Source organism: Callithrix jacchus, chromosome 7, assembly GCF_049354715.1.
Source record: "Callithrix jacchus isolate 240 chromosome 7, calJac240_pri, whole genome shotgun sequence".
Classification (NCBI taxonomy): domain Eukaryota; kingdom Metazoa; phylum Chordata; class Mammalia; order Primates; family Cebidae; genus Callithrix; species Callithrix jacchus.
The window spans coordinates 48,847,554-48,872,712 of record NC_133508.1 but is presented as its reverse complement, the minus strand read 5'-3'; the positions used below and the strand labels follow the sequence as shown (position 1 = coordinate 48,872,712).

Below are 25,159 nucleotides of genomic sequence, written 5' to 3'. Positions count from 1 at the left end.
AGTTGCTGGGGCTCCAGGTGTGCGCCACCATGCTCGGCTAATCCCTCCCAAAGTGCTGGGATTACAGGTGTGAGCCACCACACCTGGCTGAAAAAACATTTTTACATAGAAGTTTGCAGACATTTCCATACCTGCCTTTCTCCTTTGTTGCAACTTGAGGCATATGTTCTAGAAAAGACACACAGGTCTTGGCGTAACTTGCCTCATCCAGACCAACGTGGGGCCAAGTTCAAGTCACTCACCAGACTTGGGACTTCTTCCAAATCACCAACAGCTCTAGGGTTCTATTTCCTCCTCTGTAAAATGGGGCAGTAAGAGCACAGGCCTCTATCATAGGGTTACTGGAACAATGGAAGTGCTTGGTTCAGTCAGATCCTGACAGCAGCCACAGCAGCTCTTCTCTTCTTTGACTCTCCCTGCCATCTCCTTTTCTATTCCTTCCCTCCCCTCCCCTCTGCTCCAATATCTCTCCAACTCCCCTCCAACTCCCCTCCCCTACCCTCCCCATGAAGTCTCCTTCTGTTGTCCAGGCTGGAGTGCAGTGGTGCAATCTTGGCTCACTGCAACCTCTGTCTCCCAGGTTCAAGCAATTCTCATGCCTCAGACTCCCGAGTAGCTGGGATTACAGGCACGTTCCACCACACCAGGCTAACATTTGTATTTTCATTGCAGATGGGGTTTCGCCATATTGGTCAGACTGGTCTCCAACTCCTGACCTCCAGTGATCCACCTGCCTCTGCCTCCCTTAAACTGATGGGATTACAGGTGGGAGCCACCACATCCGGCCTTCCTTTTCTTTTCTTTTTTTTTTCAGACAGGGTCTTATTCTGTTGCTCAGGCTGGAGTGCACTGTCGTGAACATGGCTCACTGAAGCCTCGATCTGCTGGACTCAAGCAATCCTCCCCTCTCAGTCTACCAAGTTGCTGGGCCTATGCAGGTGCATGCCACCATGCCAGACTAATTTTTTAAAAAAAATTTTTGTAGAGACCGGGTCTTACCATATTACTCAGGTTGGTCTCAAACTTCTGGGCTCAAGCAATCCTACTGCCTTGGCCTTCCAAAGCTGAGATTGCAGACATGAGCCCTGGCACCTGGCTGCTATCTCCTTTTTGTTTCTGAAAACATGGCCTCTGGTGTGGCCATCTCTGATGGTGTCGTCAAGGTGTTTCCTGACTTGAAGGTGGGCAAATCTTCCACGACAGAGGAGGTGAAGCAGTGCAGGAAAGCGGTGTTGCTCTTCTGCCTGACAGAGGACGAGACGAACACCACCTTGGAGGAGGGCGAGGAGACCCTGGTGGATGATGTGTGCTGGACCACTGACCACCCCATGCCACCTTTGCCAAGATGCTGCAAACAAAGACTGCTGTTGTGCCCTCAGAGGTGATGCAACCTATGAGACCAAGGAGAGCAATGAGGACCTGGTGTTTATCTTCTGGGCCCCCGAGTCTGCACCCCTTAAGGGCAAAATGATCTATGCCAGCTCTAAGGACGACATCAGGAAACTGACATGGGCCGGGCGTGGTTGCTCACGCCTGTAATCCCAGCATTTTGGGAGGCCAAGGTGGGCAATCACTTGAGGTCAAAAGTTTGAGACCAGCCTGGCCAACATGGTGAAACTCTGTCCGTACTAAGAATACAAAAATTAGCTGGGCGTGGGTTGTAATCCCAGCTACTCTGGAGACTGAGGCAGGAGAGTTGCTTGAACCCGGGAGGTGGAGGTTGCAGTGAGTCGAGATTGCGCCACTGCACTCCAGCCTGGGCAACAGAGTAAGACTCCGTCTCAAAAAAAAAAAAGGTGACAGGGATCAAGCTTGAACAAGTGAACTGCTGCAAGGAGGTCAAGAACCGTGGCACCTGGCAGAGAAGCTGGGAGCAGTGCTGTCATCTCCCTGGAGGGCACACCTTTGTGAGTCCCCTCCAGCCCCAGGCCTGAAGGATCTGGCAACCTGCTTTTGGGGGTTGGAGGCTGCCCCCTTCCTGCCAAACCTGAAATGCTGGGAGGATCCCGGCATAGGGAAGACAATCCCTTCCAAACAGCCTCAGGGCCTTCCCAGCACCTGAATTTTCTTTCTCTCGCTATTCTTAATGGTTCTGGCCTTCCCAAACCACTTTTTTTTTAAATCTGAGACAGGGTCTAACTCTGTTGCTCAGGCTGGAGTACAGTGGTGCAATCACAGCTCACTGCAGCCTTGACCTCAAGCAATCTTCCCACCTCTGCCGCTGGAGTAGCTGAGACTGCAGGTGCGTGTCACCACACCTGGCTAATTTTTATACTTTTTGTAGAGACAGGGTTTTGCTCTGTTGCCCAGGCTGGTCTTGAACTCCTGGGCTCAAGTGATCCTCCCACCTCAGCCTCCCAGAAGTGCCGGGATTATAGACATGAGCCACTGCATCCAGCCTGAAACCGATTTTGATCTGATTCCTCTTGGGTTGAAGCTGACTAAGTTGTCCTCAGAGACCCCAGTTTGGGGCAGGGGACTGTATTTTTTTAACAATACCCCTACTGCCCACCTGTTCTTCCACCTCCCCATGCTGCCAACTCCTAACGACAACAGTGACTTCATACTTGTCTGTGTATGAATGGAATGTTGTGAGATGACCCTCCCCTTGCCAGCTGGTCCCTCTCCCTTTTCTCCTGGTCACAGTTACTCATGGAAGTAGGACCCAGGCTGGATCATGGCTTAGTGCAGCCTCAACCTCCTGGGATTAAGTGATCCTCCTGCCTCAGCCACGTCAGGCTCTCCAATAGCTGGGACTGTAGGCAAGCATTACCATGCTTGGTTAGTTTTTTAAATTTTGTTTTGTAGAGACAGGGGTCTCACATTATTGTCCAGGCTGCTCTTGAACTACTAGGCTCAAGAAATTCTGCTGGGATTATAGGCGTGAGCCACCATGCCCGGCCTGAATCATGCTTCTTTTCTTTTTGAGACACGGTCTTACTCTGTTGCCCAGGCTGGAGTGAAGTGGTCAAATCCCAGTTCACTGTAACCTCCGCTTCACAGATTCAAGCGATTCTTGCACCTCAGCCTCCTGAGTAGCTGGAATTACAGGTGCCCACTACCACGTCTGGCTAATTTTTGTATTTTTAGTAGAGATGGGGTTTCTCCATGTTGGTCAGGATGGACACAAACTCCTAACCTTAGGTGATCTGCCCACCTCGGCCTCCCAAAGTGCTTGGATTATAGGCGTGAGCCACTGGCCCAGCCTCATGATTCTAATAGAGCAAAAAAGACCGTGTTTTGCCGTCAGGGTGCATTGCCCCTTCATCTTCTGCTTCCCAGGCAAAGAAGTGTCTAGTTGTTCAGTGTGTTTTGTGACCAACTGATCAGGTGGAGCTTCAGCGAGCTTGATAATGGTTTGGTGAAGTGTTGCTTTACTCCTCATAAAAGTGGTAAGTAGGCTGGGCGTGGTGGCTCAAGCCTGTAATCCCAGCACTTTGGGAGGCTGAGGTGGGTGGATCACGAGGTCAAGAGATCGAGACCATCCTGGTCAACATGGCGAAACCCCGAAACCCCGTCTCTACTAAAAATACAAAAAAAAAAAAAATTAGCTGGGCATGGTGGTGCATGCCTGTAATCCCAGCTACTCAGGAGGCTGAGGCAGGAGAATTGCCTGAACCCAGGAGGCGGAGGTTGCGGTGAGCCGAGATCGCGCCATTGCACTCCAGCCTGGGTAACAAGAGCGAAACTCCGTCTCAAAAAAAAAAAGTGGTAAGTAATAGTGCCAAATCTCACCAAGATGGACACACTGCAAAGGGCCGGGAAGCTTGGCAGTCAGAATCAATATGTATATTTTTATTAATCTCTGACCTCTAAGTATCAAAGGAGACCAGTGAGTGGGTCCATGGTTTCTGCTTTTGAAAAACCAGCTCAGTGGGTATTTGCAAGAGAAGGAAGGTGTTTATAAGAAAATCATGGCGATAGAAAATCAGGGCAAAAACCATGCAAGCGCTGACTTGGCCAATTCCCATAGCTTCCAACCAATTCTTAAGAGCTGTTTTGAAAATGCGATGTGTGGCTAGGCATGGTGGCTCATGCCTGTAATCCCAGCACTTTAGGAGGCCGAGGTGGGTGGACCACGAGGTCAGGAGTTCAAGATCAGCCTGGCTAAGATGATGAAACCTCATCTCTACTAAAAAAAAAAAAAAAAATTGCTGGGCATGGTGGCTGTTGCCTGTAATCCCAGCTACTTAGGAGGCTGAGGCAGGAGAATCGCTTGAACCTGGGAGGCAGAGGTTGCAATGACCTGAAATCATGTCACTGCACTTCAGCCTGGGTGACACAGCGAGACTCCGTCTCAAAAAAAAAAAAAAAAAAAATATATATATATATATATATATGTAAGACAGGAGCCTCTACTGTATGTGTGTGTGTGGCAGAGGGGTGCATGCATTTCTAGGAGTGTGTGGGGCATATGTGTAAGCGTTTTCTATAGGGGTGTGTATGTAGGTGGGTTTCAGGGTATGTATATAGAGATGTCTGTGGCTTTGTTTATAGGGGTGTGTGTGTGTGTGTGTGTGTGTGTGTAGGAGGAATGGGGTTTAGGATATCAGAATAAGGAAGAAAACCTGTTTTTCAATTCCTGTTTCTTCTCTTTTTAAGACTTAAACAACAGCTCTGGGGTGGTCCTTGCAGGCTCTCTGAGTGGGCTCTCTGATGTTTGCCCTGGTCTTGGCGTTCCTGTGTGAGGCTGTATGCAGTGGCCCAGGGCATCTGGGCCTCCTCCAGGGCCTGTGAGAGTTTCACCAGCTGTGTGTTCCACTCCTGGCTGCTTCTGTTTGGTGTGATGAGGGCCTTTCACCTGAGCGTGAACAGACCCAGGCGACAACCAGTTTCCATACAGCGCACTGGGGCTCCCCTTCCAACTCCATGTCTGCTCAGGTGGCTTATGATGCATCCTGAAAAACTTGGGATTAAAGGAAAAGGTTTTTTTTTAGAGACAGGGTCTCACTATGTTGCCCAGGCTGGTGTGCAGTGGCTATTCACAGGCACGATCCCACTACTGATCAGCATGGGAGTTTTGACCTGCTCCGTTTCTGACCTGGGCCGGTTCACCCCTCCTTAGGCAACCTGGTGGTCCCCTGCTCCCGGGAGGTCACCATATTGATGCCAAACTTAGTGCAGACACCCGATCGGCATAGCACACTACAGCCCAGAACTCCTGGGCTCAAGCGATCCTCCAGCCTCAACCTCCCGAGTAGCTGGGACTACAGGCATGTGCCACCACTCCTGGCAGGAAAAGTTGATCAACAAAAGGATGAGTTAAAAAGAGAAACAGGCCCGGTGCCACGGCTCATGCCTGTAATCTTAGCTCTTTGGAAGGCTGAGGTGAGAGAATCATTTGAGCCTAGGAGTTTGAGACAGGCCTGGGCAACACAGTGGTCTCTTCTGTGGAGACCCTGTCTCAGAGACTTCTGGTCTTTCTTTCTTGTTTGTTTGTTTGTTTGTTTTGAGATGGAGTCTCATTCTGTCACCTAGGCTGGAGTGCAGTGGCACAATCTTGGTTCACTGCAACCTCTGCCTCCCAGGTTCAAGCGATTCCCCTATTCCAGTCTCCCGAGTAGCTGGGACTACAGGAGTGTGCCACCACACTCAGCTAATTTTTTTGTGTTTTTAGTAGAGACGGGGTTTCACCATGTTAGCCAGGATGGTCTCGATCCCTTGATCTCGTGATCCGCTTGCTGCCTCAGCCTCTCCAAGTGCTGGGATTACAGGCGTGAGCCAGTGCATCTGGCCTTTTGTTTTTTTTTTTGAGACAAGGTCTTGCTCTGTCACCCAGGCTGGAGTGCAGTGGTGTGATCTCAGCTCACTGCAACTTCTGACAATTCTTGTGCCTCAGCCTTCCGAGTAGCTGGAATTACAGATATGTGCCATGATGCCTGGCTAATTTTTGTATTATTAGAAGAGATGGGGTTTTACCATGTTGGCCAAGCTGGCCTCGAACCCCTGACCTCAAGTGATCTGCCCACCTCACCCACCCAAAGTGCTGGGATTATAGGCATGAGCCACTGTGCCTGGCCCTCTGGCCTCTTTTGTCTCTAAAACAATTTAAAAATCATCCAAGCATGGTGGTGTGTGCCTGTACTCTGTTCCTTTGGAGGCTAAAACAGGAGGATTGCTTGAACCCAAGAGATCAAGGCTGCAGTGAACTGTGACTGCACCGTTGCACTCATGTTTGGGTAAAAGAGCAGGACCCTGTCTGAAAGAAAAAAAAAAGTCCAAATTCCAGATATGTGGGAATGTGAACTTATTGGGAAACAGGGTTTTTGCTGATGCAGTCAAGTTAGGGGAGGTCATGATGGATTAGGCTGGCCCCTAATCCAGTGACTAGAGTCTTTATAAGAAGAGGAATATTTGGGCTGGGCGCTGTGGCTCATGCTTGTAATCCCAGCACTTAGTCCCACTGCACTCCTGCGTGGGTGACAGAGTGAGACTCTGTCTCAAAAAAAAAAGAGAATAATTTGGACAGAGACACACAGGGAGAACACCATGTGCTGATGACGGAGGCAGAGATGGAGTGACGCAGCCTCAAGCCCTGGACCACCCAGGACCCCACCAGCCACTAGAAACCAGGAAGAGGCAAGGAAGGATCCTCCCCTGGGGTCTTTAGAGAGATCAGAACCCTGTTGACACCTGGATTTTGAACTTCTGGCCTCTAAACTTGGGAGATAATTAGTTTCTGATTTTTTGTTTTTTTGGGATGGAGTTTCCCTCTTGTCACCCAGGCTGGAGTGCAGTGGCATGATCTTGGCTCACTGTAACCTCTGCCTCCTGAGTTCAATTGTTTCTCCTGCCTCTGCCTCCCAAGTAGCTGTAATTACAGGCACCTCCCACCACACCTGGCTATTGTTGGTATTTTTAGTAAAGGGGGTTTCACCACATTGGCCCAGCTGGTCTCGAACTCCTGACCTCAGGTGATCCATCTGCCTTGGCCTCCTAAAGTGCTGGATTACGGGCATGAGCCACCGCACCTGGCTTCCTCCACTTTCAGTAATGGCAAGTCTCTGGGGCAGGGGGAGACAAGGATACACACAGATGAAATGGCATAATTAAAATCAATAATTTTTTTTTTTTTCCACTTACCAAGGGTATTAGGAACCATCTGGTCCTAAATTCTCATTTTTCAGGTGTATTTGCCAGGGCTGCCGTGACAGGGTATCACAGACTGGAGGCTTATATACCAATTGATTTCTTCACAGTTCTAGAGGCTGGGAGTCCAAGATCAAGGTGCAGGCAGGGCTGATTTCTCCGGAGGCCTCTCTCTGACTCCCAGCTTGCCGTCTTCTACCTGTGTCCCCACGTGGTCATTCCTCCATGTGTCCATGCCCTAATCTCCTCTCCTTTTTTTTTTTTTTTTTGAGACAGAGTCTTGATCTATTGCCCAGGCTTGAGTGCAGTGGTGCAATCTCTGCCTTCCAGGTTTAAGCAATTCTTCTGCCTCTGCCTCCAGAGTAGCTGGGATTACAGGGACATGCCACCATGCCTGGCTAATTTTTGTGTTTTTAGTAGAGACAGGGTTTCGCCATGTTGGCTAGGCTGGTCTCAAACTCCTGACCTCATGATCCGCCCACCTCGGCCTCCCAAAGTGCTGGGATAACAGGCATGAGCCACCGCACCTGGTCTTATTTTTTTTATTTTTAATTTTTTTCAGATGGAGTTTCGCTCTTGTCACCCAGGCCGGAGTACAATGGTGTGATCTCAGCTCACTGCAACCTCCACCTCCCAGGTTCAAGCAATTCTCCTGCCTAAGCATCCTAAGTAGTTGGACTACAGGCGTGTGCCACCATGCCTGACTAATTTTGTATTTTTAGTAGAGACGGGGTTTCTCCATGTTAGTCAGGTTGGTCTTGAACTCCCGATCTCAGATGATCCACCTGCCTTGGCCTCCCAAAGTGCTGGGATTACAGGCGTGAGCCACGGCACCTGTCCAGCTTCAACCTTCTGATCAGCTCTTATTTTGAGCTCCCACAGCTAAAGCAATTCATCTCATCCATGCAAAGGGATGGGGAGGAGCTGAGAGTGTTGGCACCCACCTGTGTTTTCTGGCATCTGAGTGACCCTTGAGACCTGCACGGTCGGTGGGGGGGAGAGGAGGGGCCAGCCCTTCCTTTAGGAGCTTGGAACTGCTTCAGATGAAGTTCTCCCAGGGCAGGAGAGAGCTGCTGAGCTTGAGGATGTGGGGGTCCCCAGCAGTTGCCTGGTAAGTGTCCCTTATTCAGGAATTGGGAGAAGCCAGTGGCATGCTCAGTGTGCCCACACTCCTTGGAGAAATCAAGTATCTTCCATTAGAATCCATCCAGAAGCCTTGCATCTAAGAGGGAAGAGGGGCCAGGTGGGCGAGGTGGCCCAGGTGCACGGATGCCTTGGAAAGGGCTGACCTTCTCAGGTGAGGCCGGGCCACAGTCCCTCCCACCTTCCTCATGCTCCTGTCATCCCTTGTTCTGGAATTCCAGTCATTCAATCTTGGGAAGGATTTCCAGAAAGTTGGGAGAAAACAGAACACGGCTTTCTTGTCCTAGAGGGTGCTTAAAACAAATTAGGGGTCAAGTTGACTAAGAGATGCTTGATTTCAAGGAGTTTTCAAATGATAAGAGTCGTGGTCACTAGCTATTTGATTGTAAGGATTAGGAGAAAATTTTCCTTCTTTTCTTTTCTTTTCTTTCTTTCTTTCTTTCTTTCTTTCTTTCTTTCTTTCTTTCTTTCTTTCTTTCTTTCTTTCTTTCTTTCTTTCTTTCTCTCTCTCTCTCCCCCCTCCCTCTCCTCTCCCTCCCTCCTTCTCTCTCTCTCTCTTTCTTTCTTTCTTTCTTTCCCTCCCTCTCCTCTCCCTCCCTCCTTCTCTCTCTCTCTCTCTTACTTTTCTTTCTTCCTGAGATAGGGTCTTGCTCTGTTGCCCAGGCTGGAGTGTAATGGCATGATTATAGCTCACTGTTATCTCTAACTCCTGGACTCAAGTGATCCTCCCACTGTAGCCTCCTGAGTAGCTGGGACTGCAGGGCTGCATCATCACACTTGGCTAATTTTTACATTTCTTTTTTTTTTTTTTGTAGAGACAGGGTCTCACTATGTTGTCCAGGCTGGTCTTAAACTCCTGGGCTCAAGCCACCCTCCTGTCTTGGCCTCCCAAAGTGTTGGGATTGCAGGCATGAGTCACTGTGCCTGGCCAAAATCTCATTTCCTTGGTAACAGAATTGCCACCTCCCTTCCCCAGCTGAGATGCGTTTTTGAGAAATACTTTAAAAAGCTCCTGGGAGTGGGAAGTGAAGCCGCCTAGGCCAGCTTGAATGTCACAATAGCTGGCTTGTGGCCTTTGCCGTGGACTGCAGAGCTTGTTTGGTGTTTTGTGAGGTTGAAGTCTGTAGACAATGAAGGTAGTGGAGAAGCTGAGTGGGGCTTTGTGGGGTCAGGTGAGCAAGGGGGAGGTCTGGGCCCTGTTCTGGGGACCCACTGCCTTCTCTTGGATGTCCCATAAGGAGGCATCATGTCTCCCCCAGGCTGGGATGGGCCAGTTTGGAGGCTGCCCCAGCTGGACTGTGAAGGGAGGGGGAAAACCCAAACCCACATCTTTCTCCAGATTGGTGTTCAAGGAGGAGAATAGGAGTGGGCACTGGATGGAGAGAGCAGTCCATCCCCCACCAGCCGCTGGGCCAATTCTGGGCAGCTTTCCCTGTGTAATAGCAGTGTTGGGGTCCCCGGCGAGGACGGGGCTCAATGCCAGAGTCAGCCACTTCCTCTTACCCAAGTTTGTTCTTTTTTTTTTTTTTTTGAGACAGAGTCTCGCTCTGTCACCTAGGCTGGAGTGTAATAGCGCGATCTTGGCTCACTGTAACCTCCGCCTCCTGGGTTCAAGCGAATTCTCTTGCCTCAGCCTCCCAAGTAGCTGGGATTACAGGCGCCTGCCGTCATGTCCAGCTAATTTTTGTGTTTTCAGTAAAGACGGAGTTTCACCATGTTGGCCAGGCTGGTCTTGAACTCCTGACCTCAGGTGATCAGCCCGCCTCGGCCTCCCAAAGTGCTGGGATTATATGCGTGAGCCACTGCACCTGGCCCACGTTTATTCTTTTGGTTCTGTCTCAGATTTACTCACCCTGGGAGATCCTTCCTTCAAGACCAATTGCCCCCGCCAGGTTTTTGTTTTGCAAATTAATCAAATAATAATAGAGCCTCCCCTAATAGCTGAGAGGCGAATTCCACTTGGAGCTCAGCATCTAGGCAGCAGAGCCCAGGGAGGGGACCAGCAGTCCAAGGGAGAGGCTCTCCACACCACTTCTGAATTTGGTGAATGAAGTGGGGCAGCAGGGCAGCAGTGAGCTCCTCCCAGCTTGTAGGCTGCAGGCTCAGCTTCAATTTCAGGCTGGGGAACCGGTCCTGTCATTCTTTGCCAACCCACTCTAGGGAGATTGTGGGCCTTGGCATTTGGCCTCCCTGGGCTGGGCCTGAGGCCCTGGCCCTCTGCCCACCCAGGAATCCAATGGCTCAATGAAGGCAGCCCGAGAAGGAAACGCAGCATGTATTCCTGCCTTTCCATATTTCTTTTTGAACATTTTTTTTTTTTTTGAGATGGAGTTTACCTCTTGTTGCCCAGACTAGAGTGCAATGGTGTGATCTCGGCTCACTGCAACTTTCACCTCCCGGGTTCAAGTGATTCTCCTGCCTCAGCCTCCCGAGAAGCTGGGATTACAGGCATGCGCCACCACGTCCAGCTAATTTGGTATTTTTAGTAGAGATGAGGTTTCTCCATGTTGGCCAGGCTGGTCTCAAACTCCAGACCTCAGGTGATCCTCCCACCTCGGCCTCCCAAAGTGCTGGGATGACAGGTATGAATGACCGAGCCCAGCTAACTTTCTTTCTTTATTTGAAGTTTCACACATACAGAAAATCATAAATCTTGTTAAAGGAGAATTTTTTTTGTTTTGATTTTTTTTTTTTTCTTATTTCTTTCAAATCTTTTTGATCCTTGGTTAATTGAGTCTACAGACGTAGAACCCATGCTCATAAGAAAGAAAGGAGCAGGGCAAGAGATCAGAGAAAGCCCCTTTCTTTTTTTTTTTTTTTTTAGGGAAAAAGAGAAAAAGAAGGGGAAAAAAAGAAAAAGAGGGAAAAAGGAATATTACTTCATTCCTAAAATGGGTTTCAATAATGGCCGATCAATATTTTGAGTGTTTAAAGTGGTTAATGCATATTTTATGTGTTTAAAATGGAGAACTCTATTGTGTTTATTTGTTCTGGCTCTGAGTTCAAATCCTGGATATTGTTATCAATTTGTTGTCTCGTTGAATCTAAATCTCACTATGTGTCTTATGTATCTGGGTGTTAAGATCTCTTATTGTTACATTAATCCTTTTACCCTTGTATCCTTATAGCTTTGAAATCTATTTTGTCAAATGTGAAAATTGCAACTCCTGCTTTTTATTTATTTATTTTTGCTCTCCATTTGGTTGGTACGTTTTTTTTTTCCAACCCTTTATTTTGAGTCTATGTATATCTTTGGATATACCGTTGGATTTTGTCTGTATCTTTTGATTGGGAGATTTGGTTGATTTAACTTTAGGGTTGCTGCCATTTGATATTAACTGGCTATTTTGTCCTTTTGTTGATAAAAATTCTTCTTTATGTTAATGCTCTTTACTTTTTGGTGTATTTTTAGAAAGGATCATACTGGTTGTTCCTTTCTGTGTATAATGCTTCTTTTAGAAGTTCTTGTAAAGCAGGCCTGGTGGTAATAAAATCTCTGAGTACTTGCTTGTTCCTAAAAGATTTTATTTTTCCTTCAAATGTAAAGCTTAAATTGGCAGGATATGAAATTCTGGGCTGAAAGTTTTGTTCTTTAAGTATATTGAATATTGGCCCCCACTCTCTTCTAGCTTGTAGGGTTTCCGTTGAGAGATCTGCTGTAAGCCTAATAGGCTTACCTTTATGGGTAACTTGATCTTTCTCTCTGGCTGCCCTTAATATTTTCTCCTTCATTTCGATCTTGGTGAATCTAATGATTATGTGCCTTGGGGTTGGTCTTCTTGAGGAATATCTTTGTGGTGTTCTCTGTATTGCCTGGGGTTGAATAGTGTCCTGCTTTGCTAAATTAGGAAAATTTTCCTGGATAATGTCCTGGAGAGTATTTTCCAGCTTGACTTCATTCTCTCCGTCACATTCAGGTACACCAATCAAGCGTATATTAGGTCTTTTCACATAGTCCCATATTTCTTGGAGACTTTGCTCATTCCTTTTTATCCTTTTTTCTCTATTCTTGTCTTGTCGTTTTGTTTCATTAAGTTGGTCTTCGACCTCTAATACCCTTTCTTCTGCTTGATCCATTCGGCTGTTTAAGCTTGTACATATTTCACTCAGTTCTCGTGTTGTATTTTTCAACTCCATAAGTTCATTTGTATTCCTCTCTATATTGTCTATTCTTTTCAACATTTCATCGAACCTTTTTTCCAAGTTCTTAGTTTCTTTACATTGGGTTAGAACAAGTTCCTTTAACTCCCAGAAGTTTCTTATCATCCACCTTTTAAAGCCTACTTCAGATAATGGAACACAGTCCTTTTCCATCAGGGCTTGTTCCGTTACTGATGAGTCCTTTTCCATCAGGGCTTGTTCTGTTGCTGATGAGTCCTTTTCCATCAGGGCTTGTTCCGTTGCTGATGGGTTCTGATTTTGAGTATACTCGGCCTTCTTAGGCTGTTTTTTTCCTTTCATTATAGATGAACCGCCTTTCTAATTAGTTTTCTGAGTCGACGTCCGACTTACTGATTCCCAGTGCTGGGATCCGAGCCACCCACTGTGGCAGCCTAAATAGCAGCGATAAGACTGATGGTGCTCTTCTGCCCGGGAATCTCTGGTCTGGCTTCCCTCTTGAGTCCGCAACAAGCGGCTCTGAGTTCCCGGAGCTCCAAACTCCGGTCAGTAGGGGAAGCAGTCCCGTTGGCTCTGCGTGAAGAGCTGCTGCACCGAGACGCCGGCAAAACCGCTGCGGCAGCCACAAGAGTCGCGCTGGCGACCCGTGGGGCTCCTCCACTGGGAATCGGCTAATCGGTGAGTGACGAAAATTCGTCTAAAGATGTGGCGTCGTCTCCTTCTCTGAGCTTTCACTGGGAGCTACAATCCTGAGCTGTTAGTGGTCGGCCATCTTGAATCGCTCATCTGTTTTGATTTTTTAAAGGAGAATTCTTTAAAAGGTTATAATATCCCTATAACAGATCTTGATGAATAATATAAAATATAAATAAATCATCCAGGTGTGGTGGCTCACACCTGTAATCCCAGCACTTTGGGAGGCTTAGGTGGGGGGATCGTAAGGTCAGGAGTTCGAGACCAGCCTGGCCAACACAGTGAAACCCCCTCCCTACTAAAAATACAAATAATTAGCTGGGTGTGGTGGTGGGCACCTGTAACCCTGGATACTCAGGAGGCTGATGCAGGAGAATTGCTTGAACCTGGAAGGCGGAGGTTGCAGTGAGCAGAGATCGCACCACTGCACTCCAGCCTGGGTGACAGAGCAAGACTTGATCTCAGAAAAAAATAAAAAATAAAAATAAAACAAAATAAGATTTAAAAGGGTGTAATAATAACTTATACACATGAAATGTAGCCTGAGAAACATAGTGAGACCCTGTCTCTACAAAAAAAGAAAAAAAAAAAAATGGCCAGGCACAGTGGCTCATGCCTGTAATCCCAGCACTTTGGAAAGCCAAGGAAGGAGTTCGAGACCAGTCTGGGCAACATGGCGAAACCCCGTCTCTACTAAAAATACAAAAATTAGCCAGGCATGGTGGTGAGCCGATATTGTGCCACTGCACTCCAGCCTGGGTGACAGAGCAAGACAGTCTCAAAAAAATGTAATCAAAGAGTATATATGTCTACGTATGATTTTTGTTCCCTCAGCAAAATGTTTCTGAGATTCATGTAGTTGGATATTTCAGTAGTTCATTTCTTTCTTTCTTTTCTTTCTTGCTTTGTTCTTTTTTTGAAACTGGCTCGCCCTGTCACCCTGGCTGGAGCGCAGTAGCACAATTGATCTCCGCTCACTACAACCTCTGCCGCCCAGGTTCAAGTGATTTTCCTGCCTCAGCCTCCCAAGTAGCTGGGTTTACAGGCATGCACCACCTCACTTGGCTAATTTTTGTATTTTTGGCAAAAATGGGGTTTTGCCATGTTGGCTAGGCTGGTCTCGAACCCCTGACCTCAAGTGATCCGCCTGCCTCAGCCTCCCAAAGTGCTAGAATTACAGGTGTGAGCCACTGTGCCCGTTCAATAGTATTTTATTTCTTCTCATTGCAGTTCAGTATTCCGTTGAAGGAATAGACCACAATGGGTTCACTGTACCACTGCTGGGCATGTGGGTGGTTTCCAGGTTACAGGAAATAACAGCACTGCTATGAGCAGTCTTACACGTGTCTCCTGATGCACTCGTCCTCGCCTCGCAGTTGGAGTGGAAGTGCTGGGCCGCAGGGTGGAGGAATGTTCAGTTCTAGTAGATTCTACCAGTTCCCAAGAGTGGCTGAACCAGGAGGCAGGAGCTTTCTCAACGCTCCACATTCTGCCATCTCTCCCAGTTACTGTCACTCTTTTTTTCCAGCTCTAGCCTCAGGATTATTTTCTGAACTCCTCTAAGGAAAACTTCTTTGTGGGACGTTTAGGTTCTTGCCTGCAATCATTTTAAATAGCTACAGTCTCAGCTGCCCAGAGAGTTTTTTAATAAAAATGTGAGATCCTTGCTCTGGGCGCAGTGGCTCACACCTTTAATTCCAGCATTTTGAGAGGCTGAGGTGGGTGGATCACTTGAGGCCAGGAGTTCAAGACCAGCCATGGCCAACATGGTGAAGCCCCAACTCTACTAAATATACAAAAATTAGCCAGGCATGGTGGCATGCGCCTGTAATTTCAGCTACTTGGGAGTTTGAGGCACAAGAATCGCTTAAAACTGGGAAGGAGAGATTGCAGTGTGCCAAGAATGTGCCACTGCACTCCAGCCTGGGTGACAGAGCAAGAGACTCAGTCTCAAAAAAAAAAAAAAAAAAGCACAACCCTCTCCCTTCCCTGCTTAGAGTTTTCCCAGGCTTCCCATAATTTTTCATGTTAAAACCCCAACCTGCCTTGTGGCTCCTCCCTGCCTCTCTCCTTTCTGCCCACCAGTGGCCCCTCTGTCACTGGCTCTAGTTCCACTGACCTTTTGAGTCCTTCAACACAGACACATTAATCTCATTTTCTACTGTTTTGCACCTTTGCACTGACTATTTCCTCTGCTGGGAATGCCCTTCCTCAGGTCTTTGCATGGGACTATTTTTTTTTTTTTTTGAGATGGAGTTTCACTCTTGTTGCCCAGGCTGGAGTGCAATGATGTGATCTTGGCTCACTGCAACCTCCGCCTTCTGAGTTCAAGTGATTATCCTGCCTCAGCCTCCCGAGTAGCTGGGATTACAGGTGCCCGCCACCATGGTCGGCTAATTTTGTATTTTTAGTAGAGATGGGGATTCTCCATGTTGGTCAGTTTGGTCTCCAACTCCCGACCTCGGGTGATCTGCCCACCTCAGCCTCCCAAAGTGTTGGGATTACATGGGTGAGCCACTGCTCCTGGCCAGGACCCTTTTTGTTTTTTTTTTTTTGAGACAGGATCTCGCTTTGTCACCTAGGCTGGAGAGTGGTGGCATGATCATTGCTCACTGCAGCCTCGACCTCCCAGGCTCGAGCCATCCTCCCACCTCAGCCTCCTGAGTAGCTGGGACCACAAGTGCATGCCACCATGCCAGGCTAATTTAAAATTTCTTTTCGTAGACATCAAGTCTTTCTGTATTGCCCAGGCTGGTCTCAAACTCCTGGGCTCAAGTGATCCTCCTGCCTTAGTTTCCCAAAGTGTTGGGATTATAGGCATAAGCCACCATCCCAGCAGGACTCTGTGACATACATACCATCTTGGCTCAAATGTCATCACTCAGTGATGTTTTACTTGACATAAAAAAATTTGGGGGCCCGATGCAGTGGCTCATGCCTGTAATCCCGGCACTTTGGGAGACCGAGGTGAGTGGATCGCTTGAGCTCAGGAGTTTGAAACCAGCCTGGGCAACATGGTGAAACCCCGTCTCTATAAAAAAATACTAAAAAATTATCCGGATGTGGTGGCACGTGCCTGTAGTCCCAACTACTCAGGAAGCTGAGGTGGGAGGGTGGCCTGAGTCTGGGAGGTCAAGGCTGCCAGTTTAAAAAAAAAAAATTATCTTTTTTTTTTCTTTTTTTGAGACAGGGTCTGGCTCTGTGGCCCAGGCTGGAGTGCAGTGGTGCAATCTTGGCTCACTGCAACCTCCACCCCTCAGGTTCAAGTGATTCTCTTGCGTCAGCCTCCCAAGTAGCTGGGATTACATCATGCCTGGATAATTTTTGTATTTTTAGTACAGACGAGGTTTCACCATGTTGGCCAACTTGGTCTCGAACTCCTGACCTCAGGTGATCTGCCAGCCTTGGCCTCCCAAAGTGCTGGGATTACAGGTGTGAGCCACTGCATTTGGCAAAAAGAGAAATTTGGAATAAACAAAAAGATTATTTTTAAGGGTTATTGATGTCTTCAATGGAAAACTAAGCATTGTTTGGATAAGAAGCTTCCTGCTGTCTAACTCCAGCCTGTCGTTGCCTTCGTGCTAGTTTATGGTGCTCTAAGTCATAGAGAACCTATGGCAATGCAATCCATACCTGTCTATGGACATGCAAATACATTTCATCAGGGGAGGTTCCATTGGCCTCCCTTCTCCACTGTGGAAGAAGCCAGTTTGGTGGCTATCTGCAAAGTCATTTGAACATTCCTGATGTAGAAATGTATCTGTTCTTTCTTCTCTTTTGAACTGGTTGTAACCTCTGCCTGGTTCCCTCACTAATAATGAGTTTATAAAATCTTTAATACAGATTTATCATTTTACTTATGTATTTATTGGAGATGGAGTCTCACTCTGTCACCCAGGCTGGAGTGCAGTGGCAAGATCTTGGCTCACTGCAATCTCTGCCTACTGGGTTCAAGCAATTCTCCTGCTTCAGCCTCCCAGGTAGCTGAGATTACAGGTGCCCGCCACCATACCTGGCTAATTTTTGTATTTTAGTAGAGATGGGGTTTCACCATTTTGCCCAGGCTGATCTTGAACTCTGGGCCTTGAGCAATCCACCCCTGCCTCAGCCTCCCAAAGTGTTGGGATTACAGGCATGAGTCATCACACCCGGCCGAAAATATATGTAAAGTTTTTTGAGAATGATCTTTTCACACTGACCTCCCCATCAGAGGTCCTCTCAGGTCTCTGTATCTCACCACTCTGTTTCATTTTCTTCCAAACATGATTATCATCTGAGATTATTTTGTTCATCTATTTCTTTTTTATTTTTTTTTTAAGATGGAGTCTCTGTCTCTGGAGTGCAATGGCACAATCTCGGCTCACTACAATCTCTGCTGCCTGGGTTCAAGTGATTCACCTGCCTCAACCTTCTGAGTAGCTGGGATTACAGGCACCTGCCACTACACCCAGCTAATTTTTTGTATTTTTGGTAGACACAGGTTTCACCATGTTGGCCAGGCTGGTCTTGAACTCCTGACCTCATGATCCACCCGCCTCGGCCTCCCAAAGTGCTGGGATTACAGGCGTGAGCTACCATGCCCGGCTTGTTCATCTATTTCTTTACTTACAGATGGTTTGTTGGTTTTTCATCTTTTGGCCATTGCACATAGTCGGCACTCAAAAGAAAGAAATGAGTGAATGAAGGTAGATGAGGCAGTGGCTGGGCAGTAACTCTCCCCACGCCCTTCCCTCCTCTCCCACAGGGCCGTGTGTCTTGCCTGCATTCAGCACACGGTGTTCCCATGGAGCCTCTCCTTCAGGTCAGACAGGGACAAGCCAAGCTCTGCACCGGAAGTTTCCACAGGTAAATCAATCATGCCTTTATGGTTGGCATCAGGCTTTGGGCATTTCCCCAGCGAGCAGCCTGAGAACCAACCTGCTGGGTGACACTGGGCGACTTCAGAAGCGAGAAAGCCTTCTGAAGGCTTCACCAAAGCGTGGAGTTCAGGAAGCGACATTTCTGCAGGTCGAGTGCTGGAGCTCCCATGGCTGGCTGGGGCCAGAGTGAGGGCTGGGCCTGGCCTCTGACTCAGAGCTCTTTTCAATCATAACCACCAGCACAGGGAGCATGTGCTGTGTGCCAGGCCTGTCTTGGGGGATTTGTTTTTATAATTTAACTTATCCTGACAAGACTTTTAGATGATGGAGTGAGGTCCAGAGGAGTGAGTGACTTGTCTGAGTTCTCATAGCAATGAGTGGTAGAGCCAGGATTTCACCCTCTGGAGCCTCTGCACTTAGTCACCTGCAGACAGATGACACTGTGGGAGTAACACGTCTTTGTTGAACACTCATTCTGGGCTTGGCCCTGTGCTGAGGGTTTCACATGCATCATCTCATTTCACCTTTTTTTTTTTTTTTCTGAGACGGAGTCTTACTCTGTTGCCCAGGCTGGAGTGCAGTGGTGTGATCTCAGCTCACTGCAACCTCCACCTCCCGGGTTCAAGCGATTCTCCTGCCTCAGCCTCCTGAGTAGCCAGCCACTGCACCTGGCCCATATTTTTTAAAGTGCACGTGGGTATCCCATTTCCATGCCATGCAGATTCAGGGGACACCTCTCAGCTTCCCCTGGGAAACTGTGTCCACAATGCAGCCCTGAGGCCTGTAGGAGTCAGGCAGACGTCTCAGGCACACAACATTGGGTTCATCATTGATTCAGCATTGTGTGTATTCTAACATTTATCCGATTTCTCTGATACTCTGTCTGGCTCTGTGATGAGCTGGAAAATGCTGGCAGGAGTTTAGGCCATGGTCTTGCTGCTCTGTTCCTGGGTAAGTCCTTTCGTCTCTGGATGACAGTCATTGTTGTTATTTTAAAAGCTGTTGGCTGGGTGCGGTGGCTCACGCCTATGAATCCCTTTGGGAAGCACTTTGGGAAGCCGAGGCGGGCGAATCACCTGAGGTCAGGAGTATAAGACTAGCCTGACCAACATGGAGAAACCCCATTTCTACTAAAAATACAAAATTAGCTGGGTGTGGTGGTGCATGCTTCTAATCTCAGCTACTCTGAAGGCTGAGGCAGGAGAATCGCTTGAACCTAGGAGGCGGAGGCTGCAGTGAGCCAAGATCACGCCATCACACTCCAGCCTGGGCAACAAGAGTGAAACTCCATCTCAAAAAAAAAAAAAGAGCTGTCATCTTTAGGCCCATGCTCTGTGATGAGCACCCTGTAAAGACTTTAATATGCATTAACTCATTAAAGTCTTCTCTATGAAGTCCCATCATTGCCATCACCACCATCGCCACCATTACATCACCGTCATCATCACCAGCACCACCCCACCATCACTATCACCACCACCATCATCACCATCACTAGCACCACTAGCACCATCATCATCATCACAACTATCATCACCACCATCACCATCATCACCATCACTCTTACCATCATTACAACGCTCACTGTCACCATCATCATCACCACCATAACCATCACCATTATCACCACCATTATTACCATCATCACCATCACTAGCACCACCATAATCCCTATCATCATCACATCATTATCACCATCATCATCACTACCATAATCATCACCATTATCACCACCATTATTATATCACTGTTATTATCATCACCATCATCACTAGTACCACCATAATCACCATCATCATCACATCATTATCACCATCATCATGACCATCATTACCATCACCATGACCTCCACCATCATCACCACCACTATCACCATAATCATCATCACTATTCTTATCCTCGTCAACATCATCACCAGCACCATCACCATCATTACTACCACCATCATCACCACCACCATTGCCACCACAATCACCTTCATCATCACATCACTATTATTACCATCATCACGACCATCATCACCGTCACCACCACCAGCACCGTCACCACCATCACCACCACCATCACCACCACCATTCATCATTATCTCCACCATCACCAACATCATTACTATCATCACCACCCTTACTACCACCATCATCACCACCACCATCACCATCAATATCATCCCACTTCTACCATCACTATTATTACTATCATCATTATCATTATCATACAATCAATTCACAGAAATAAACTAAGCAACAGATACACACACACACACACACACACACACACACACACACACAGAACACAGGAGGGATTCAAACTCAGATGCCTACTGACACCAGTGCTTATGCTTTTTTTTTTTTTTTTTTTTGGTACAGGGTCTCACTCTGTCGCCCAGGCTGGACTCACTGCAGCCTCTGCCTCTTGGGCTCACAGTCCTCCCACCTCAGCCTCCAGAGTAGCTGGGACTACAGGCATACACCACCATGCTCTGCTAATTTAAACAAAATTTTTTTTCTTAGAGATGAGGGTCTTGCTATGTTGCTGAGGCTGGTCTCGAACTTCCAAGGTTAAGTGATCCACTCACCTCAGCAGTTCTCCTGGCTCAGCCTCCCAAGTAGCTGGGATTACAGGCATGCACCACCATGCCTGGCTAATTTTTGTATTTTTTAGTAGAGATGGAGTTTCACCGTGTTGGCCAGGCTGTTCTCAAACTCCTGGTCTCAAGTGATCCACTCGCCTCAGTCTCCCAAAGTGTTGGGATTACAGGCGTGAGCCACTGTGCCTGGCCTGCATGCTGGAATTTGAGGTCCTCCCCAACAGGTTCTTTCTCCTTGGACATTCTGTGAACTGAGACTTCCGCATGGAGTAAAGGATCACTCTCTGTTAGGACAGTACGACTCCTACATGCCCTTTCCTATTCCATTGAAGCAAGGCTGGAGGAGCCCGCCCTCCACCCCCCCCCCCCGCCCCTTCCTTCCTTGAGGAGCCCTTCCTTCCTTCCTTGGATAAGTCCTTCCTTCCTCCCTCCCTCCCTCCCTCCCTCCCTCCCTCCCTCCCTCCTTCCTTCCTTCCTTCCTTCCTTCCTTCCTTCCTCCCTTTCTTCCTTATCAGAAGCATCTTCTTGTTGGTCAGATGCAGTGGAGTGCTTCTCAGACTACATGACCCTGTGGATCCCAAAGAGCCACGTGGAGGGGCTGAGGCGGTGGCTGGGCAGGGCCTTGCACTTGCCAGGTAAGAGGCAGTCCGAGGCTGGGCGGGGCCTGTGCTGGGCTTTTGTGTTGTCTTCCCCTGCCTGTAGTTCTCCTCCTGCTGCCTGTGATGCTCCTCCCCCTGCCTGTGATACTCCACCCCCTGCCTGCGATGCTCCTCCCCCAAGGCTCTTGCAGGTTCCTGGACGTCACTCAAATCTCTGCTCAAAGGCCACTTCCTCCCGCAGCCCCTCCAGGCTCTCTAAAGTGGTACAAGCCCACCACAGTCACAATCCCGTGAGGGACTCCTCACTGACGTTATTCCCAAGCTTGTCATCTGCACCCCTCTTCCCAACAGAAGACAGCGCTGTGAGGGCTCAGCCCGCGTGCTTTTTGTTTACAGCTGTGCTTTTTGTTTACAGCTGTGTGTTCAGAACTGAGAACACTGCCTGGTGCTTAGGAGATTCCCAATAAATATTTGTTGAATGAATAAGTGGCCCAGAGTCCTGGAAGAAGCACCCATCTGGTGCCAATATGCTCCAAAATCTAAATCACTCTGCAAAGGTGGAAGTGAGTCTAAAGGGGTGATTCTCACACACTTGGGAGAAATGGGACCTGCCACATTCTTGGTGGGGGAACAGCACACCTAAAATAGCAAAAAACAAGGGCATAGTGTCACTTTCAGAAACTCTTCTGCCATGAGCTTGCCAACAGAAAAAGTAGGAAAGAGTTGGGTGCCATCAGGGCACCTGGAACCTTCTGGAACCTTTGGGAAGTAACACGGGTAGAGAGAGGAGCAAATAGCCTGCCTCCCTCCATGCTCTCCACCTCAGTGGCTGCAAAGTGAGACCCCAGATTCCTCCTCTCTTTTGCACAGAAAAAGAGAAATGGAGGAGTGAGGCTTTCCAATCTCTCCCAAAGTCTAGGAAAACCTCCCAGGGACCCTGCTCATTCTGGAAATTCCTAAAGCACCTTCTGGGACCGGTAAGGTCTTAATCTGCCCTGGGAGGGTCAGCCACCCATTGGCCAGCCAGCCCAGGCTGCCTCGGGAGAGGCATTTGTGTATTAAAAGGCCACTTTTCCAGGAGAAAAGCTGTGGATACATTAAGCTGTCGCCTGTTCTTTGGAGAGCCATTATTAATGGAAAACAATAGATTAATAGTTTTAAAACGCTTGTTCAATAAGTAATTTTTATGGCTCTGGATAGAGCCCATTAAACATTTCTGTGTGTTATTATAAAGAAGTTTTAAGCGTAAAATCATAAAGTCAATAATCAGAGAATTAGTCACAGTGGCCAGCCACAGGCCATTAGTTTTAGGCGCTGTCAGAGACACCTGTGGCTTTTGAGGGAGAGTTTTCATTTTACGCAGCACCAGGTGGGGATGGAGAAATGGCGATGCCTGCTGCCTTCCATAAACTTGAGGGGACAGCCAGCAGGTGTGAGCAGCAGGGTGCCAGGCAAATATTTACAAAGTGCAAACGTGAATGCAAAACTAAAACGATCCAGGTCAATTTGCACATCCCAGCTCAGACGCTTTATTTCCCCAGCGAGCTACCTTTCAGAGCCTTCCTCCGCCAGTGGCTCGGCCTTGATCTCTTGCTAAAGATAGCGGTGGAAGCTGCGTGCTTTTGAAAGGAAAGTGTGTCACCAGAGAATCCCACGTAGAAAGGCTGCCAGAGCTGTTTTCTGAAATAGCATATTCATCTCCCATCAAATGCACAATCGAGTCAAGTGTTCGAAAATGAAACTGTGAGCTTTAAAAGTTCCTTGAAAATAATCATGACAAAAGCAATACAAGATGAGTACAGAAACTAGAGGCAATCCAAAGGAGATAATCAAAACTGCTCATAATCCCTCTACCCACAGATAGCCCCTTTATTTTTTGCTCATTCAACAACTGTGTTTATTTTTTGAGACAGAGTCTCACTTTGTTGCCCAGGCTGGAGTGCAGTGGTGCAATCCCAGCTCACTGCAACCTCTGCCTCCTGGGTTCAAGCAATTCTCCTGCCTCAGCCTCCAGAGTAGCTGGGATTACAGGTGCTCACCACCAAGCTGGGCTAATTTTTGTATTTTTATTTATTTATATTTTTGAGATGGAGTCTCCCTCTGTCTCTAGGCTGGGGTGCAGTGGTGCGACCTTGGCTCACTACAACCTCCGCCTCCGAAGTAGCTGGAATTACAGGCATGAGCCACCAGACCCGGCTAATTTTTGTATTTTTAGTAGAGCTGGGGTTTCACCATGTTGGCCAGGCTGGTCTCGAACTCCTAAGCTCAGGTGATCTTCCCACCTTGGCCTCCCAAAGTGCTGGGATTACAGGTGTGAGCCACCGAACCCGGCCAGCAATGAAGAGGTTTGAACAGAGGAGAGACACAATATGCCTAAGTTTTGAACGGATCCCACAGGCTGCTGCATGAACTATACACAACAGGGGCAATGGAGGAAGCCACAGTGACACAGGTTGAGGACTCACATGGGGAGGCAGAGTCGGATTCTGGATATACCTTGAATGAAGAGCCATCGGGCTTTCCTGTTGGTATATGCCTTTCCAGACTTTTTAAAATTACTGCTATTTTGGCCAGGTGCAGTGGTTTATGCCTGTAATCCCAGCACTTTGGGAGGCCAAGGTGGGTGGATCACGAGGTCAGGAGGTCAAGACCATCCTGGCTAACATGGTGAAACCCCGTCTCTACTAAAAATACAAAAAATTAGCTGCAGGTGGTGGTTGGTGCCTGTCGTCCCAGCTTCTTGGGAGGCTCAGGCAGGAGAATCGCTTGAACCTGGCAGATGGAGGTTGCAGCTATCTGAGATCACACCACTGCACTCCAGCCTGGGCGACAGAGACTCCATCTCAAAAAAAAAAGAAAAAAAATTACTGCTATTTTTATTCCCTCCAGGTAAGAAGCTTCCAGGCAGAGCAGTTTCTATCTGCAAGTCTGATGTTTCTGACCCAGCCAGAGAAGCCGCCTCCACAGGCTCAACCCGAGCTTCTGTCCCTTTCTCATTCTAGGCACCTGGGGGGCCCCTGACGGCCTGGATTCTTCTCTTGCTAAATGTGGCTACTTCCTGCATTCAACTTCAGATGGTGACTTCATTTTTCGAGCTCAATACTCTGCCTGCTTTGTGGAGAAGGAGGTGGGTTTGGGAAACTTTTTTTTTTGAGGGAGATTTAAGGAGCTAAGCCTGAGCTCAGATGTGAAATAAGGAGACACTGTGCTGTTATTCTTCTGTAGAAACTGAGCTAAGGGAGACCAGAAGTCTCTGCCCTTATGGAGTTTATGGGCATGGAACTCAAAAGGCTGCCCAGCTCAGATGCTGCCTCTTCCAGGCAGTCCTCCTGAGAATCCCCCCTCCTCTGTGCAGAGGACCTGCTTCTATCATTGCCAACACTGACTCACAATGTGCCCATTCACACACCATCTCCTGCTAGACCTGGAGTCTCTGGGGAGAGGGAGTCACACCTACAGGCTTCCCCCAGGGCCTGGCACATAGTAGGTACTCTGTAAATGCTTAATTAAGTGAATAAATGGAGCTAAGGAGGTGCAGAGGTTGACTGACAGCCCTCACTTGCACAGGCCCGTTATGGGCTCACAAGACCATCAATTTACAGAAGTAAAATATTTTTGTATTTTTTTTCCTTTTTTTTCTTTATCTTATTTTTTAAAATTTATTTAATTTAATTAATTTATTTATTTATTTTTTGAGACAGAGCCTTGCTCTGTCACCCAGGCTGGAGCACAGCAGTGCAATCTTGGCTCACTGCAACTTCTGCCTCCCAGGTTCAAACAATTCTCCTGCCTCAGCCTTCCGAGTAGCTGGGATTACAGGCATGTGGCACCACGCTCAGCCAATTTTTAAATATTTTTTAGTAGAGGCAGGGTTTCACCATGTTGGCCAGGCTGGTCTTGAGCTTCTGACCTCAAGTGATCCGCTACGCCCAGTGAATTTTTGTATTTTTTCGTAGAAGATGGGGTTTCACCATGTTGCCCAGGCTGGTCTGGAACTCCCAGGCACAAGCCATCCTCCCGCCTCGGTGTCCCAGTGAGTTGAGGTTATAGGCAAGAGCTACTGTGCTCAG

The 25,159-nt window shown here is 48.0% G+C and overlaps 1 pseudogene; it reads left to right on the top strand.

The window, feature by feature from the left end:
- Positions 1-500: 500 nt before the first annotated feature.
- Positions 501-4,904, top strand: LOC128928343 (cofilin-1 pseudogene; annotated as a pseudogene).
- The last annotated feature ends 20,255 nt before the right edge of the window (positions 4,905-25,159 follow it).